The sequence below is a fragment of the Pleurodeles waltl genome, chromosome 5 (genome assembly GCF_031143425.1).
Source record: "Pleurodeles waltl isolate 20211129_DDA chromosome 5, aPleWal1.hap1.20221129, whole genome shotgun sequence".
In the NCBI taxonomy this organism is placed as follows: domain Eukaryota; kingdom Metazoa; phylum Chordata; class Amphibia; order Caudata; family Salamandridae; genus Pleurodeles; species Pleurodeles waltl.
Window position 1 is genome coordinate 220,497,425 of NC_090444.1, and position 17,548 is coordinate 220,514,972.

At 47.1% G+C, this 17,548-nt stretch overlaps 1 long non-coding RNA gene across 1 annotated transcript; it reads left to right on the top strand.

Moving 5' to 3' along the window:
* The first annotated feature begins 14,291 nt into the window (after positions 1–14,291).
* On the top strand, positions 14,292–16,257 carry LOC138297237 (uncharacterized). Its single transcript, XR_011203957.1, has 2 exons — positions 14,292–15,236; positions 15,700–16,257. It is a non-coding gene; the product is annotated as an uncharacterized lncRNA (long non-coding RNA).
* Positions 16,258–17,548: the final 1,291 nt, after the last annotated feature.

Below are 17,548 nucleotides of genomic sequence, written 5' to 3' on the forward strand. Positions count from 1 at the left end.
GTTCAAGGTAGGCCGCAAACACTTTCAGTTCCCAATGCTTTCATTTGGCCTTACCAATGCCCCTCTGTTGTTCTCCAAGACAATGGTAGTGATCGCAGCTCAACTGCGCAGGTCAGGGGTTTCAGTCTAACCCCTACCTCGTTGACTTGCTGTTGAAGGGGGGGTTCACCCAGGCAGTTGTCTCCCAACTCCAGACTACAGGAAACCTTCTGCATTCGTGTGGGTTCACTATAAATTTGCCAAAGTGACACCTGACTCCCTCTCAGACACTCTTTCATAGGAGCTGTTCCAGACACTGTGCATTTTCGGGATTATCCTCCTGAGCAGTGAGTCCAGGATGTTCAGACTAAGATAACGATGTTTCGGCCTCTATCCTGGGTTTTGGTGAGATTGACTCTGAGGCTGCTGGGCCTCTTGGCCTCCTGTATCCTGCATTTAAATAATACCAGATGGCATATGAGGGCTCTTCAGTGAGACCTGAAATTCCAGTGGACGCAGTATCCGTCCAGATCTCGTAAGGAACTGCGAAAGACCTTTAGTGGTGGATTATGAACCGCAATTAGGTCAGAGGCAGACTCCTCTCCCTTCCCTGAGCAGACTTTTAGGTAGTGACAGATGCCTTCCTTCTCAGTGGCCATCTGGGAGAGAGGTGGAGATCAGAGGACTCTGGTCTCCAGCGGAATCTAGACTCCATATAAACATGGCTCAGGGCTCTGACTAGTGTTGAAGCCTTTTCTTCCCTCTGTCAAGGGGAAGTTAGTGCAGGTGTTCACGGACAGCACCACCGCCATGTGGTACTGCTACAAGCAGGGCTGGGTCGTGGACAGTTTGTCAAGAGGCGCTGTGTCTCTGGACATGGCTGGAACAGCAGGGCATAACCTGGCAGGTTGTCTGCCAGGACGGACAAGCTCAGCCATTGATGCCTAGCCGAGGTTTCTTTGTTGACGGGGCAGTTGTCCTCTGGAGATCTTGGTCTTTGGGTAGGCAGGCTACCCTCTGGGGGTTGGTAGAGGCTGCTGGTCCTGCAGGGCAAGTAGTCTTCTTGTGGCAGGATTCTTAAAGCTGCAGACAGGCCTGTAGGGCTGGGACCAAGTCAGTTGTCATCTGGAGTTTTCTCTGCTGGTGGTGCTCTTGAGTCCCTATTCTTCTCATTAGGTGTTCAGGAATCTGAAGTGCAAGGTTCAGGGGTACCCTAAATACTGTTTTTAGGGGTGTTACAGAGGTCAGCAGCCAATGGCTAACCAGAGGCTACTGTCCCTTAGGGTGGCTACATCCTTCCTTTGCCCACTCCCTTTGGGGAGGGAGGCACATTCCTAACCCTATTGGCTAACATCCTCCAAAGCAAGATGGAGGATTCTGCCAGGAGGGGTTCACCTCGGCCCTGGGCACCCTAGGAATGGTCCCAGCTGGGGTGGACACTCCTCCAGGTGTTTACTAATTTTCCCCGGTACCTGCCGCTGAAAGCGGGACTTGGTGGGGGGGAAGGTGTGGGCATCTTCCACTAGCTGAAGTGCCCTTGGGCCGTGTAACACCAGGCAGGAGCCTTTGAGGCTCACCAGCAAGTGTTACAGTTCCTGCAGTGGGAGAGGTGTGAAGCACCTTCACCCAGAGCAGGCTTTGTTCCTGACCCCAAAGAGCACAAAGGCTCTCACACCATGGGGTCAGAAACTTGTCTGTTAGTGGCACAGACTGGTCAGCCTTACACTAAGGAGTTGGTTAAAATACAGGGTGCATCTCTAAGATACCCTCTATTCGCATGTTTCAATAAATACAGTACTGGCATCAGTGTGGGTTTATTGAGTTGAGAGGTTTGATACCAAACTTCTCAGTCGTCAGTGAAGCCATCATGGAGCTGTGGAGTTTGTAATGAAAAACTCCCAGCCATGTACTCAACATGGCCACACTGCACTTACAATGTCTAAGAATGGACTTAGACACTTTAGGGGCATATTGCTCATGCAACTATGCCCTCACCTGTGGTCCAGTGCACCCTGCTTTAGGGCTGTAAGGCTTGCTAGAGTGGTGACTTACCTATGCCACAGACAGTGGTTAGTGGGCATGTCACCCAGAGAGGGATACCATGTTGACTTTACCTTTTTCTCCCTATCAGCACACCCAATCTGCAATGGCATGTGCATGTGTTTGGCGAGGGGTTCCTTAGGATGGCACAATACATGCTGCAGCCCTTAGAGGGCCATCCCTGGCCAAAGGGCCCTTGGTGCCACTGGTACCTTTTACAAGGGACTTAGGTGTGTACCAGGGGTGTAGCAGTTATGGAAGCAATGGTACCTTTTAGGGAAAGAACACAGGTGGTGGGGCCTGGTTAGCAGGATCCCAGCACACTCTGTCAAGTTAGCATCATATATTGGGCAAAAAATAGGAGGGTATCCATGCCAAAAGGGGCACTTTCCTACAATAACTTACAGGCCCTTAGCCAAAAGTATATATTTTTTAATAACCAAATGTTATTAATTTTGAATCACCCAATAAAGTACATTTACATATGTATTTCATAGTCACATTATAGCATGCTACAAACAAGTAATTTCTCCAGTCCATTATATATTCCCCTCCTCCCTCATATCCTGTCATATTTCTGTGGGCATCCACGGGCAGTGTAAACAGATTTTTCAAGTTGAGCACACCAGTCCAGACCCAGCCTTCATTTCAGAAGTAGATTTTAGAGGTGGGGGATTGGGGTGGGGGGGAGGGGTAGCTAGCCCTCAGCCATGATGAAACATTAAAACTGTTCTTGATCAGTGCATTATTTCCCAAATACTAATTGTACTCCTAAGGATATCGTGGTACCAGAATGTTGAAAAGTAAATATATATGGAAATCTAAATGTTTCTATTCCTAACTATATATATATATTTATATAATAATATTATAACACACATCTCATAGGTGCATATATGTTTATTAAGATATAGAAAATCTATACTTGCCTGTTGATATTTTGGATTGAATATTCTGTGCCATTGATATTCTGCTTTTGATAGTCAGGGTTCCCACAAGGTGCTTTTAAGTGAAGGAATAAGTGTTTTTTTTAAGGTACATATTAAAGCACACTCAATTAACTTTTCACAATACAACTTTAAATCATATCAGTTAGATAGGATTTTAAGTAGAAAGATTTAAAGTTGTAAAGTAGGCTGACTCACAGCTTTGTGTATTTCCTAAACTATTCAAGCTTTGTGTAATGTTGAGCTTATGAAGTTCTTTTCTTTAAAAAAAAAAAAAGTTAGCTTCTGCTCAGAGCCCTCCTCCCAAACGTCTTACGTCAGGTGGTGGATGTACAGGCCCCACACTCCGTTTTTGTTTTTTGGCTGGGAGATGTCCTACCTGGACCCTCTCCATCAGGAAAGCTTCACACCCGGAAGGGTGGGCAGGATAAGCCTCACCTCAAGTAAAGTTAGGAAACTTCATCTGATTCATAAAGTGTGGAGATTCCTGATTTCGACCACCTTGGTAAGTTGTTTTCATTTAGCTTTTTAATTGTTAAACCATTAAGAGCCCTATAATCAATACAGGCTCGTAACTTTGCCATTTTCTTTGGGACAAAGAACAGAAGAGAGTGGAAACGAGACTGATGAATAAAACCAATCTCAAGGAGTTCATCGAGAGATTGCCAGAGATGTCTATTTTCTTTTTCAGTAAGATCATATATCCTACTACAAGGCAGTTGAGCTCTTGGTTGCTGATCTATTCGACAATCGTAAGGTCTATAAGACGGCAACACCATAGCCTTTTGTTTGTCAAAAACATTGTAAGGAAATGCCTCCTTGGCATGGTTGCCCCCTGACTTTTTGCCTTTGCTGATGCTATGTTTACAATTGAAAGTGTGCTGAGGCCTGCTAACCAGGCCCCAGCACCAGTGTTCTTTCCCTAACCTGTACTTTTGTATCCACAATTGGCAGACCCTGGCATCCAGATAAGTCCCTTGTAACTGGTACTTCTAGTACCAAGGGCCCTGATGCCAAGGAAGGTCTCTAAGGGCTGCAGCATGTCTTATGCCACCCTGGAGACCTCTCACTCAGCACAGACACACTGCTTACCAGCTTGTGTGTGCTAGTGAGGACAAAACGAGTAAGTCGACATGGCACTCCCCTCAGGGTGCCATGCCAGCCTCTCACTGCCTATGCAGTATAGGTAAGACACCCCTCTAGCAGGCCTTACAGCCCTAAGGCAGGGTGCACTATACCATAGGTGAGGGTACCAGTGCATGAGCCTGGTACCCCTACAGTGTCTAAGCAAAACCTTAGACATTGTAAGTGCAGGGTAGCCATAAGAGTATATGGTCTGGGAGTCTGTCAAACACGAACTCCACAGCACCATAATGGCTACACTGAAAACTGGGAAGTTTGGTATCAAACTTCTCAGCACAATAAATGCACACTGATGCCAGTGTACATTTTATTGTAAAATACACCACAGAGGGCACCTTAGAGGTGCCCCCTGAAACTTAACCGACTATCTGTGTAGGCTGACTAGTTTTAGCAGCCTGCCACAAACCGAGACATGTTGCTGGCCCCATGGGAAGAGTGCCTTTGTCACTCTGAGGCCAGTAACAAAGCCTGCACTGGGTGGAGATGCTAACACCTCCCCCAGGCAGGAATTGTCACACCTGGCGGTGAGCCTCAAAGGCTCACCTCCTTTGTGCCAACCCAGCAGGACACTCCAGCTAGTGGAGTTGCCCGCCCCCTCCGGCCAGGCCCCACTTTTGGCGGCAAGGCCGGAGAAAATAATGAGAAAAACAAGGAGGAGTCACTGGCCAGTCAGGACAGCCCCTAAGGTGTCCTGAGCTGAGGTGACTCTAACTTTTAGAAATCCTCCATCTTGCAGATGGAGGATTCCCCCAATAGGGTTAGGATTGTGACCCCCTCCCCTTGGGAGGAGGCACAAAGAGGGTGTACCCACCCTCAGGGCTAGTAGCCATTGGCTACTAACCCCCCAGACCTAAACACGCCCTTAAATTTAGTATTTAAGGGCTACCCTGAACCCTAGAAAATTAGATTCCTGCAACTACAAGAAGAAGGACTGCCTAGCTGAAAAACCCCTGCAGAGGAAGACCAGAAGACGACAACTGCCTTGGCTCCAGAAACTCACCGGCCTGTCTCCTGCCTTCCAAAGATCCTGCTCCAGCGACGCCTTCCGAAGGGACCAGCGACCTCGACATCCTCTGAGGACTGCCCCTGCTTCGAAAAGACAAGAAACTCCCGAGGACAGCGGACCTGCTCCAAGAAAAGCTGCAACTTTGTTTCCAGCAGCTTTAAAGATCCCTGCAAGCTCCCCGCAAGAAGCGTGAGACTTGCAACACTGCACCCGGCGACCCCGACTCGGCTGGTGGCGATCCAACACCTCAGGAGGGACCCCAGGACTACTCTGATACTGTGAGTACCAAAACCTGTCCCCCCTGAGCCCCCACAGCGCCGCCTGCAGAGGGAATCCCGAGGCTTCCCCTGACCGCGACTCTTTGAACCTAAAGTCCCGACACCTGGGAGAGACCCTGCACCCGCAGCCCCCAGGACCTGAAGGACCGGACTTTCACTGGAGAAGTGACCCCCAGGAGTCCCTCTCCCTTGCCCAAGTGGAGGTTTCCCCGAGGAACCCCCCCCTTGCCTGCCTGCAGCGCTGAAGAGATCCCGAGATCTCTCATAGACTAACATTGCGAACCCAACGCTTGTTTCTACACTGCACCCGGCCGCCCCCGCGCCGCTGAGGGTGAAATTTCTGTGTGGACGTGTGTCCCCCCCGGTGCCCTACAAAACCCCCCTGGTCTGCCCTCCGAAGACGCGGGTACTTACCTGCAAGCAGACCGGAACCGGGGCACCCCCTTCTCTCCATTCTAGCCTATGCGTTTTGGGCACCACTTTGAACTCTGCACCTGACCGGCCCTGAGCTGCTGGTGTGGTAACTTTGGGGTTGCTCTGAACCCCCAACGGTGGGCTACCTTGGACCAAGAACTAAGCCCTGTAAGTGTCTTACTTACCTGGTTAATCTAACAAATACTTACCTCCCCTAGGAACTGTGAAAATTGCACTAAGTGTCCACTTTTAAAACAGCTATTTGTGAATAACTCGAAAAGTATACATGCAATTTTTATGATTTGAAGTTCCTAAAGTACTTACCTGCAATACCTTTCGAATAAGATATTACATGTAGAATTTGAACCTGTGGTTCTTAAAATAAACTAAGAAAAGATATTTTTCTATATAAAAACCTATTGGCTGGATTTGTCTCTGAGTGTGTGTACCTCATTTATTGTCTATGTGTATGTACAACAAATGCTTAACACTACTCCTTGGATAAGCCTACTGCTCGACCACACTACCACAAAATAGAGCATTAGTATTATCTATTTTTTTACCACTATTTTACCTCTAAGGGGAACCCTTGGACTCTGTGCATGCTATTCCTTACTTTGAAATAGCACATACAGAGCCAACTTCCTACATTGGTGGATCAGCGGTGGGGTACAAGACTTTGCATTTGCTGGACTACTCAGCCAATACCTGATCACACGACAAATTCCAAAATTGTCATTAGAAATTGATTTTTGCAATTTGAAAAGTTTTCTAAATTCTTAAAAGTCCTGCTAGGGCCTTGTGTGTTAAGTCCCTGTTTAGCATTTCTTTTTAGAGTTTAAAAGTTTGTAAAAGTTTGAATTAGATTCTAGAACCAGTTGTAGATTCTTAAAAAGTATTCCAACTTTTAGAAGCAAAATGTCTAGCACAGATGTGACTGTGGTGGAACTCGACACCACACCTTACCTCCATCTTAAGATGAGGGAGCTAAGGTCACTCTGTAAAATAAAGAAGATAACAATGGGCCCCAAACCTACCAAAATACAGCTCCAGGAGCTTTTGGCAGAGTTTGAAAAGGCCAACCCCTCTGAGGGTGGCAACTCAGAGGAAGAGGATAGTGACTTGGAGGACAATTCCCCCCTACCAGTCCTATCTAGGGAGAACAGGGTCCCTCAAACCCTGACTCCAAAAATAATAGTCAGAGATGCTGGTTCCCTCACAGGAGAGACCAACACCTCTGAAATCACTGAGGATAGCCCCAGTGAAGAGGACATCCAGTTAGCCAGGATGGCCAAAAGATTGGCTTTGGAAAGACAGATCCTAGCCATAGAGAGGGAAAGACAAGAGATGGGCCTAGGACCCATCAATGGTGGCAGCAACATAAATAGGGTCAGAGATTCTCCTGACATGTTGAAAATCCCTAAAGGGATTGTAACTAAATATGAAGATGGTGATGACATCACCAAATGGTTCACAGCTTTTGAGAGGGCTTGTGTAACCAGAAAAGTGAACAGATCTCACTGGGGTGCTCTCCTTTGGGAAATGTTCACAGGAAAGTGTAGGGATAGACTCCTCACACTCTCTGGACAAGATGCAGAATCTTATGACCTCATGAAGGGTACCCTGATTGAGGGCTTTGGATTCTCCACTGAGGAGTACAGGATTAGGTTCAGGGGGGCTCAAAAATCCTCGAGCCAGACCTGGGTTGACTTTGTTGACTACTCAGTGAAAACACTAGATGGTTGGATTCAAGGCAGTGGTGTAAGTAATTATGATGGGCTGTACAATTTATTTGTGAAAGAACACCTGTTAAGTAATTGTTTCAATGATAAACTGCATCAGCATCTGGTAGACCTAGGACCAATTTCTCCCCAAGAATTGGGAAAGAAGGCGGACCATTGGGTCAAGACAAGGGTGTCCAAGACTTCAACAGGGGGTGACCAAAAGAAAGGGGTCACAAAGACTCCCCAGGGGAAGGGTGATGAGACAACCAAAACTAAAAATAGTAAAGAGTCTTCTACAGGCCCCCAAAAACCTGCACAGGAGGGTGGGCCCAGAGCCTCTTCACAAAACAATGGGTACAAGGGTAAAAACTTTGATCCCAAAAAGGCCTGGTGTCATAGCTGTAAACAGCATGGACACCAAACTGGAGACAAGGCCTGTCCCAAGAAAGGTTCCACTCCAAACTCCCATCCAGGTAACGCTGGTATGGCTAGTCTCCAAGTGGGATCAACAGTGTGCCCAGAGCAAATCAGGGTCCACACTGAAGCTACTCTAGTTTCTGAGGGTGGGGTGGATTTAGCCACACTAGCTGTCTGGCCGCCTAACATGCAAAAATACAGACAGCAACTCTTAATTAATGGGACTAGAATAGAGGGCCTGAGGGATACAGGTGCCAGTGTCACCATGGTGACAGAGAAACTGGTTTCCCCTGGCCAATACCTGACTGGAAAAACTTACACAGTCACCAACGCTGACAATCAGAGAAAAGTACATCCCATGGCAATGGTTACTTTAGAATGGGGAGGGGTCAATGGCCTGAAACAGGTGGTGGTCTCCTCAAATATCCCAGTGGACTGTCTGCTTGGAAATGACCTGGAGTCCTCAGCATGGGCTGAGGTAGAACTAAAAACCCATGCAGCAATGCTGGGTATCCCTGAACTGGTGTGTGTGAAAACCAGAGCACAATGCAAGGCACAGGGTGAACAAGTAGAGCTGGAGTCTGGAAGAATGGCCCAGCCTACCAAGAGAAAAGGAAAGTCAGTTGGGAAACCAACTGCAACACAGCAAAAGAAAGGGAACCCCTCTTCTCAGGAAGAAGTTCTGCCCTCTGAGGGAACTGAGCCTTTGGAGCTTGAACCTTATCAGGTTGAGCTCTTGGGCCCAGGGGGACCCTCAAGGGAAGAGCTGTGTAAGGGACAAGAAACCTGTCCCTCTCTTGAAGGCCTTAGGCAGCAAGCTGCTGAAGAGTCCAAAGGCAAGAAAAATGGAACACATAGGGTCTATTGGGAAGATGGGCTCCTGTACACTGAGGCCAGAGACCCCAAACCTGGTGCCACTAGGAGAGTGGTAGTGCCTCAGCTGTTCAGAGAGTTCATCCTAACATTGGCCCATGACATTCCCCTTGCTGGACATTTGGGACAAACCAAGACGTGGGAGAGGTTAGTCAACCACTTCTACTGGCCCAATATGTCCAACATGGTTAAGGAGTTTTGCCTCTCCTGCCCCACCTGTCAAGCCAGTGGTAAGACAGGTGGGCATCCAAAGGCCCCCCTCATTCCACTTCCTGTGGTGGGGGTGCCCTTTGAAAGAGTGGGTGTGGACATAGTTGGTCCACTAGAACCTCCCACAGCCTCAGGAAATATGTACATCCTGGTAGTAGTGGATCATGCTACCAGGTATCCTGAAGCTATTCCCCTTAGGTCGACTACTGCCCCTGCAGTAGCCAAGGCCCTCATTGGTATCTTTACCAGAGTGGGTTTCCCTAAGGAGGTGGTGTCTGACAGAGGTACCAACTTCATGTCAGCATACCTGAAACATATGTGGAATGAGTGTGGAGTGACTTATAAATTCACTACACCCTACCATCCACAAACTAATGGCTTAGTTGAGAGATTCAACAAGACATTAAAAGGCATGATCATGGGGCTCCCAGAAAAACTCAAAAGGAGATGGGATGTCCTCCTGCCATGTCTGCTTTTCGCTTACAGGGAGGTACCACAGAAGGGAGTAGGATTCTCACCCTTTGAACTTCTGTTTGGTCATCCTGTAAGGGGACCACTTGCCCTTGTTAAAGAAGGCTGGGAGAGACCTCTCCATGAGCCTAAACAGGACATAGTGGACTATGTACTTGGCCTTCGCTCTAGAATGGCAGAGTACATGGAAAAGGCAACCAAAAACCTTGAGGCCAGCCAACAACTCCAGAAGTTTTGGTATGACCAAAAGGCTGCACTGGTTGAGTTCCAACCAGGGCAGAAAGTCTGGGTTCTGGAGCCTGTGGCTCCCAGGGCACTCCAGGACAAATGGAGTGGCCCTTACCCAGTGCTAGAGAGGAAGAGTCAGGTCACCTACCTGGTGGACCTGGGCACAAGCAGGAGCCCCAAGAGGGTGATCCATGTGAACCGCCTTAAGCTCTTCCATGACAGGGCTGATGTGAATCTGTTAATGGTAACAGATGAGGATCAGGAGGCAGAGAGTGAACCTCTCCCTGATCTTCTGTCATCAGACCCAAAAGATGGCACAGTAGATGGAGTGATCTACTCAGACACCCTCTCTGGCCAACAGCAGGCTGATTGTAGGAGAGTCCTCCAACAGTTTCCTGAGCTTTTCTCCCTAACCCCTGGTCAGACACACCTGTGTACCCATGATGTGGACACAGGAGACAGCATGCCTGTCAAGAACAAAATCTTCAGACAGTCTGACCATGTTAAGGAAAGCATCAAGGTGGAAGTCCACAAGATGCTGGAATTGGGAGTAATTGAGCGCTCTGACAGCCCCTGGGCTAGCCCAGTGGTCTTAGTCCCCAAACCTCACACCACAGATGGAAAGAAAGAGATGAGGTTTTGTGTGGACTACAGAGGGCTCAATTCTGTCACCAAGACAGATGCCCATCCAATTCCAAGAGCTGATGAGCTCATTGATAAATTAGGTGCTGCCAAATTTCTAAGTACCTTTGACTTGACAGCAGGGTACTGGCAAATAAAAATGGCACCTGGAGCAAAAGAAAAGACAGCATTCTCCACACCTGATGGGCATTATCAGTTTACTGTTATGCCCTTTGGTTTAAAGAATGCCCCTGCCACCTTCCAAAGGTTGGTGAATCAAGTCCTTGCTGGCTTGGAGTCCTTTAGCACAGCTTATCTTGATGATATTGCTGTCTTTAGCTCCACCTGGCAGGATCACCTGGTCCACCTGAGGAAGGTTTTGAAGGCTCTGCAATCTGCAGGCCTCTCTATCAAGGCATCCAAATGCCAGATAGGGCAGGGAACTGTGGTTTACTTGGGACACCTTGTAGGTGGAGGCCAAGTTCAGCCACTCCAACCCAAGATCCAGACTATTCTGGACTGGGTAGCTCCAAAAACCCAGACTCAAGTCAGGGCATTCCTTGGCTTGACTGGGTATTACAGGAGGTTTGTGAAGGGATATGGATCCATTGTGACAGCCCTCACTGAACTCACCTCCAAGAAAATGCCCAAGAAAGTAAACTGGACTGTGGAATGCCAACAGGCCTTTGACACCCTGAAACAGGCAATGTGCTCAGCACCAGTTCTCAAAGCTCCAGATTATTCCAAGCAGTTCATTGTGCAGACTGATGCCTCTGAACATGGGATAGGGGCAGTTTTGTCCCAAACAAATGATGATGGCCTTGACCAGCCTGTTGCTTTCATTAGCAGGAGGTTACTCCCCAGGGAGCAGCGTTGGAGTGCCATTGAGAGGGAGGCCTTTGCTGTGGTTTGGTCCCTGAAGAAGCTGAGACCATACCTCTTTGGGACTCACTTCCTAGTTCAAACTGACCACAGACCTCTCAAATGGCTGATGCAAATGAAAGGTGAAAATCCTAAACTGTTGAGGTGGTCCATCTCCCTACAGGGAATGGACTTTATAGTGGAACACAGACCTGGGACTGCCCATGCCAATGCAGATGGCCTTTCCAGGTTCTTCCACTTAGAAAATGAAGACTCTCTTGGGAAAGGTTAGTCTCATCCTCTTTCGTTTGGGGGGGGGTTGTGTAAGGAAATGCCTCCTTGGCATGGTTGCCCCCTGACTTTTTGCCTTTGCTGATGCTATGTTTACAATTGAAAGTGTGCTGAGGCCTGCTAACCAGGCCCCAGCACCAGTGTTCTTTCCCTAACCTGTACTTTTGTATCCACAATTGGCAGACCCTGGCATCCAGATAAGTCCCTTGTAACTGGTACTTCTAGTACCAAGGGCCCTGATGCCAAGGAAGGTCTCTAAGGGCTGCAGCATGTCTTATGCCACCCTGGAGACCTCTCACTCAGCACAGACACACTGCTTACCAGCTTGTGTGTGCTAGTGAGGACAAAACGAGTAAGTCGACATGGCACTCCCCTCAGGGTGCCATGCCAGCCTCTCACTGCCTATGCAGTATAGGTAAGACACCCCTCTAGCAGGCCTTACAGCCCTAAGGCAGGGTGCACTATACCATAGGTGAGGGTACCAGTGCATGAGCCTGGTACCCCTACAGTGTCTAAGCAAAACCTTAGACATTGTAAGTGCAGGGTAGCCATAAGAGTATATGGTCTGGGAGTCTGTCAAACACGAACTCCACAGCACCATAATGGCTACACTGAAAACTGGGAAGTTTGGTATCAAACTTCTCAGCACAATAAATGCACACTGATGCCAGTGTACATTTTATTGTAAAATACACCACAGAGGGCACCTTAGAGGTGCCCCCTGAAACTTAACCGACTATCTGTGTAGGCTGACTAGTTTTAGCAGCCTGCCACAAACCGAGACATGTTGCTGGCCCCATGGGAAGAGTGCCTTTGTCACTCTGAGGCCAGTAACAAAGCCTGCACTGGGTGGAGATGCTAACACCTCCCCCAGGCAGGAATTGTCACACCTGGCGGTGAGCCTCAAAGGCTCACCTCCTTTGTGCCAACCCAGCAGGACACTCCAGCTAGTGGAGTTGCCCGCCCCCTCCGGCCAGGCCCCACTTTTGGCGGCAAGGCCGGAGAAAATAATGAGAAAAACAAGGAGGAGTCACTGGCCAGTCAGGACAGCCCCTAAGGTGTCCTGAGCTGAGGTGACTCTAACTTTTAGAAATCCTCCATCTTGCAGATGGAGGATTCCCCCAATAGGGTTAGGATTGTGACCCCCTCCCCTTGGGAGGAGGCACAAAGAGGGTGTACCCACCCTCAGGGCTAGTAGCCATTGGCTACTAACCCCCCAGACCTAAACACGCCCTTAAATTTAGTATTTAAGGGCTACCCTGAACCCTAGAAAATTAGATTCCTGCAACTACAAGAAGAAGGACTGCCTAGCTGAAAAACCCCTGCAGAGGAAGACCAGAAGACGACAACTGCCTTGGCTCCAGAAACTCACCGGCCTGTCTCCTGCCTTCCAAAGATCCTGCTCCAGCGACGCCTTCCGAAGGGACCAGCGACCTCGACATCCTCTGAGGACTGCCCCTGCTTCGAAAAGACAAGAAACTCCCGAGGACAGCGGACCTGCTCCAAGAAAAGCTGCAACTTTGTTTCCAGCAGCTTTAAAGATCCCTGCAAGCTCCCCGCAAGAAGCGTGAGACTTGCAACACTGCACCCGGCGACCCCGACTCGGCTGGTGGCGATCCAACACCTCAGGAGGGACCCCAGGACTACTCTGATACTGTGAGTACCAAAACCTGTCCCCCCTGAGCCCCCACAGCGCCGCCTGCAGAGGGAATCCCGAGGCTTCCCCTGACCGCGACTCTTTGAACCTAAAGTCCCGACACCTGGGAGAGACCCTGCACCCGCAGCCCCCAGGACCTGAAGGACCGGACTTTCACTGGAGAAGTGACCCCCAGGAGTCCCTCTCCCTTGCCCAAGTGGAGGTTTCCCCGAGGAACCCCCCCCTTGCCTGCCTGCAGCGCTGAAGAGATCCCGAGATCTCTCATAGACTAACATTGCGAACCCGACGCTTGTTTCTACACTGCACCCGGCCGCCCCCGCGCCGCTGAGGGTGAAATTTCTGTGTGGACGTGTGTCCCCCCCGGTGCCCTACAAAACCCCCCTGGTCTGCCCTCCGAAGACGCGGGTACTTACCTGCAAGCAGACCGGAACCGGGGCACCCCCTTCTCTCCATTCTAGCCTATGCGTTTTGGGCACCACTTTGAACTCTGCACCTGACCGGCCCTGAGCTGCTGGTGTGGTAACTTTGGGGTTGCTCTGAACCCCCAACGGTGGGCTACCTTGGACCAAGAACTAAGCCCTGTAAGTGTCTTACTTACCTGGTTAATCTAACAAATACTTACCTCCCCTAGGAACTGTGAAAATTGCACTAAGTGTCCACTTTTAAAACAGCTATTTGTGAATAACTCGAAAAGTATACATGCCATTTTTATGATTTGAAGTTCCTAAAGTACTTACCTGCAATACCTTTCGAATAAGATATTACATGTAGAATTTGAACCTGTGGTTCTTAAAATAAACTAAGAAAAGATATTTTTCTATATAAAAACCTATTGGCTGGATTTGTCTCTGAGTGTGTGTACCTCATTTATTGTCTATGTGTATGTACAACAAATGCTTAACACTACTCCTTGGATAAGCCTACTGCTCGACCACACTACCACAAAATAGAGCATTAGTATTATCTATTTTTTTACCACTATTTTACCTCTAAGGGGAACCCTTGGACTCTGTGCATGCTATTCCTTACTTTGAAATAGCACATACAGAGCCAACTTCCTACAAACATCTAAAATAAAATCTTTATATTCTTTAGGAACTATTACCCTCAACTCTTCCAATGCACCTACAGATTGCTCCAAAGATACTAAAGGGTTTTGTTTTTGACAGTATTGTTGGCATTATGTACAGGGAAAGGTAATCGAACCTTTGACATATAAGGGGATTGTGTTTATACAGTCGTGCTACTGCTAAGATAACCTGAAATAAAGGAGCAGTTATTATGTTAATGTTTATTCATTTGTTATGTCCCTTTTTCATAGAGTTTCTTATTAAGATCGTACAAGATTTTACAGGACCAGATAAGATTTCTCTCCTAGCTATATTTCAAACACTCTGCACAAAAGATCTGCATACAATAGGCATACCTAATCTACTAGCAAATTTTGAATTCTTAAAATTACCTGTAGTCCCTGTATCTATCAAAATGATCACGGAGACTTTGGAATTGGATTCCCATTCTGAACTCACCGGAATGTGAAAGTGCTTAATGAGATAGTCTCCATCTGCGTTTCCTAAAGTAAACGCCTTCTCCTTAGCAGAACCTGGTAATTTGGTCTCCTCAGTTACTGGGTCATTATGTTTCCTGATGACTTGGGGGGTGAAGAGAGTCATGTTTTAGTTCCTTGCTTAGGTTTATTTGGACAATTTAAGGAAGGAACTGCTTTTCTCCAGTATAAACATAATTTTTTGTTACGTTGTCGTTCTTCAACAGAGAGGGGTCCCCTTAGACCTCCTATTTACATTGGTTCAGGCACGTCTACAGTCTTACTTTCAGTACATTTTTCTCTAGGAACTATTGTTCTTGACTCACTTTTTCCTTCATCTGGGTTCCTTTCGACTATTCTATGAACTAATCACACCACCAAATCCAATATCTCAGTGCAATCCTCAGGTGGATCCACCACTTGGGCTAGTAGAGCCTTTAATTAATATTTCAGGGCTTTATAAAACATTAATGCTGTTTTTTTTCCCCTAGGCTCCATGATTCTGCTACTAGTATATTTAAGGCGGTCAGGTAAGCGATCAGAACCCCTTCACCTTCTGTTAGATTTAATAATTCTGTGTCAATGGATTGCTTAAAATATGTCTATCAGATAACTTTTGCATCTCTGCTTTAAATTCATTATAATTGTACTACGTGGGATCATTCCTTTCCATAAGAGGAATGGACCACATGACTGCAGCCCCTCCAAGATATCAAAGTACAAATGCCACTGTAGATTGGTCATCAGGAAATCATTTAGGTTTGCATGTAAAGTACATCTGGCACTGGTTCAGGAATGTAGCAAATTTAGCTGGCTTTCTAAAGAAACGTTCGGGTGGAGGCAATGGAAAACTTTGGGTTGTGACCACCCGCTCTGTTGGGGTTAATGACACGTCCCCAGCCAGGGCTCCTTTTTCTAAATCTGACCCTTGTGACTCAGTGTAAACAAATGTATGAGGCTTTATTAACTTTTTTTTTGTTCACTTCTCTGCAGGCAGTTTTTGGTCATGGACCTGGATTGACCAACCCTCCTTGTAATTCATTTAATTGTTGAGTTATAGTGTCTTGCTCTGAGATTGTTGTACTGCTTGTCTTAGATCCCTGACCTCATTTTGCAAAGCTACAAGTATTGCAAGAACATCAGACAAGGGCAGATTCTGGGACTCCATCTTGTTCGGACAAGAATAATGTTTGAGGTCAGCAATCCTGTCACATCGGAGCACAAACTACCTTCAGATGAAGGTTGCATTTGAATCTTGTAGGAGTGAGATGCCTCCCGACGTCAACTTCCTGTGTCTCACAAAACCCTGCTACAACCAAGAGAACATATGTATCACTCTCTCTAGTTACAACAGCCCTCGTGGGGAAGGGGAATTGCAGAGGAGTTGGACACAATTGAAGAAACTTGGTCTGCGCTGGACTTGTAGCGTTCTCAAAAGAGCACAAAACTCCTGTTGTCAGTTATCTAAGGAAAGTGTCAAGTGAACACTATTATTCTTCCTTGGTACGACTAGTGTCAAATATCTAAACGCATACACCCCTTCCCCCCCCCCCCCCGAAAAAAAAAATCCCCTCTGATTTACAACGCCCCAAAGATTACTAGATACAGGTTTAGAGAGAAAGGGAAAAAGACAAATTTAATTATCATGTATAGATGTGTGTGTGTATACACATTTATGCTGACCACCTCGTCTTTTGTAGAATCAAAATACTTTATATAAATTCCTCACAAATACGTAATTTCCACGATACAAATTAACCAACCAAATGTATTAGTATTGCAATGCAAGTTTGTTCAAGTGTCCATGTAAGTCAGGCTTGAGCCATCTTCTAAATTAGTCTGATGACAATTCTATATACACAATATAAGTCTCTATGTTGATTTACTGCAGGCTTTTCACAAACAGTATGTGACAAACTCTGAAGAGAAGGTTTTAGAGATCAAGGAAATCCAGGGAGTTCTCCAAGGATAATAAGTAAAATGCACCTTAACTGAATTTGATGGAATAGCATGGTGAATGTTTCTTTGCTTTTTATGGTGTTTCAGGAATAACAGCGCCAAACAGAAGATGATACTGGATTTGACCTCCTTCCAGATCAAACAAGGTTTCAGGGTTCTTGGAAAACTGAAGAAAGATAATCCAAACCACACTCAAGAAATAGAGTAATAGGCCAGAATGAAGAATGATAGGCCACAATAATCACTAATGTCTCTAATTGCTGGCAAAAGACACAGGCATCCTAGTGTGCTTTTTTTATTCTGCCTCAGGAGCCCATAATGTGCCTAACTGTGAGACTAACGGGTTGCGCCATCCACAGGAGATCGAGGAGCACTAGAGCACGTCCTCTGATTCCCAGTAGCACTTCCAGCGAGCCATGTCAGCTGCACCGCATGCCCAATATTGGGACACACAGTAGCAGCTGCTACAGGCAGATGAAATCTGTTAAACAAAAAGAGACTTATGTTACACATCGACCAGCATGACCAGTAGGCATGGTTAAGTATAGGCAATGGTGTGAGCCAAGGATAGGTCCACTTGAGGCCTGTGGCCTTGCTGAGGACACTAGCAGCAGAACTACCTCTAATGGTCTAAGTGGTGTTTTTACATTTTGTATATAGGATCCTGCTCTGTGATAACTTCTCTCTTTGATGGTACCTCCCCTTTTGATGCTACAGAGACAACTGCTTCTAGAATTATGGGCATTTTCTACTCTTTCACATGCAATAGACTCCTTGTATGGGACCCTCAAGGTGGCACTGTGTATGTGGCTTACATTGTATACACCTTTATGAGCCATGAATGTAGAATGCATGGACGCCTGCTATGTGTACTAGAAATGGA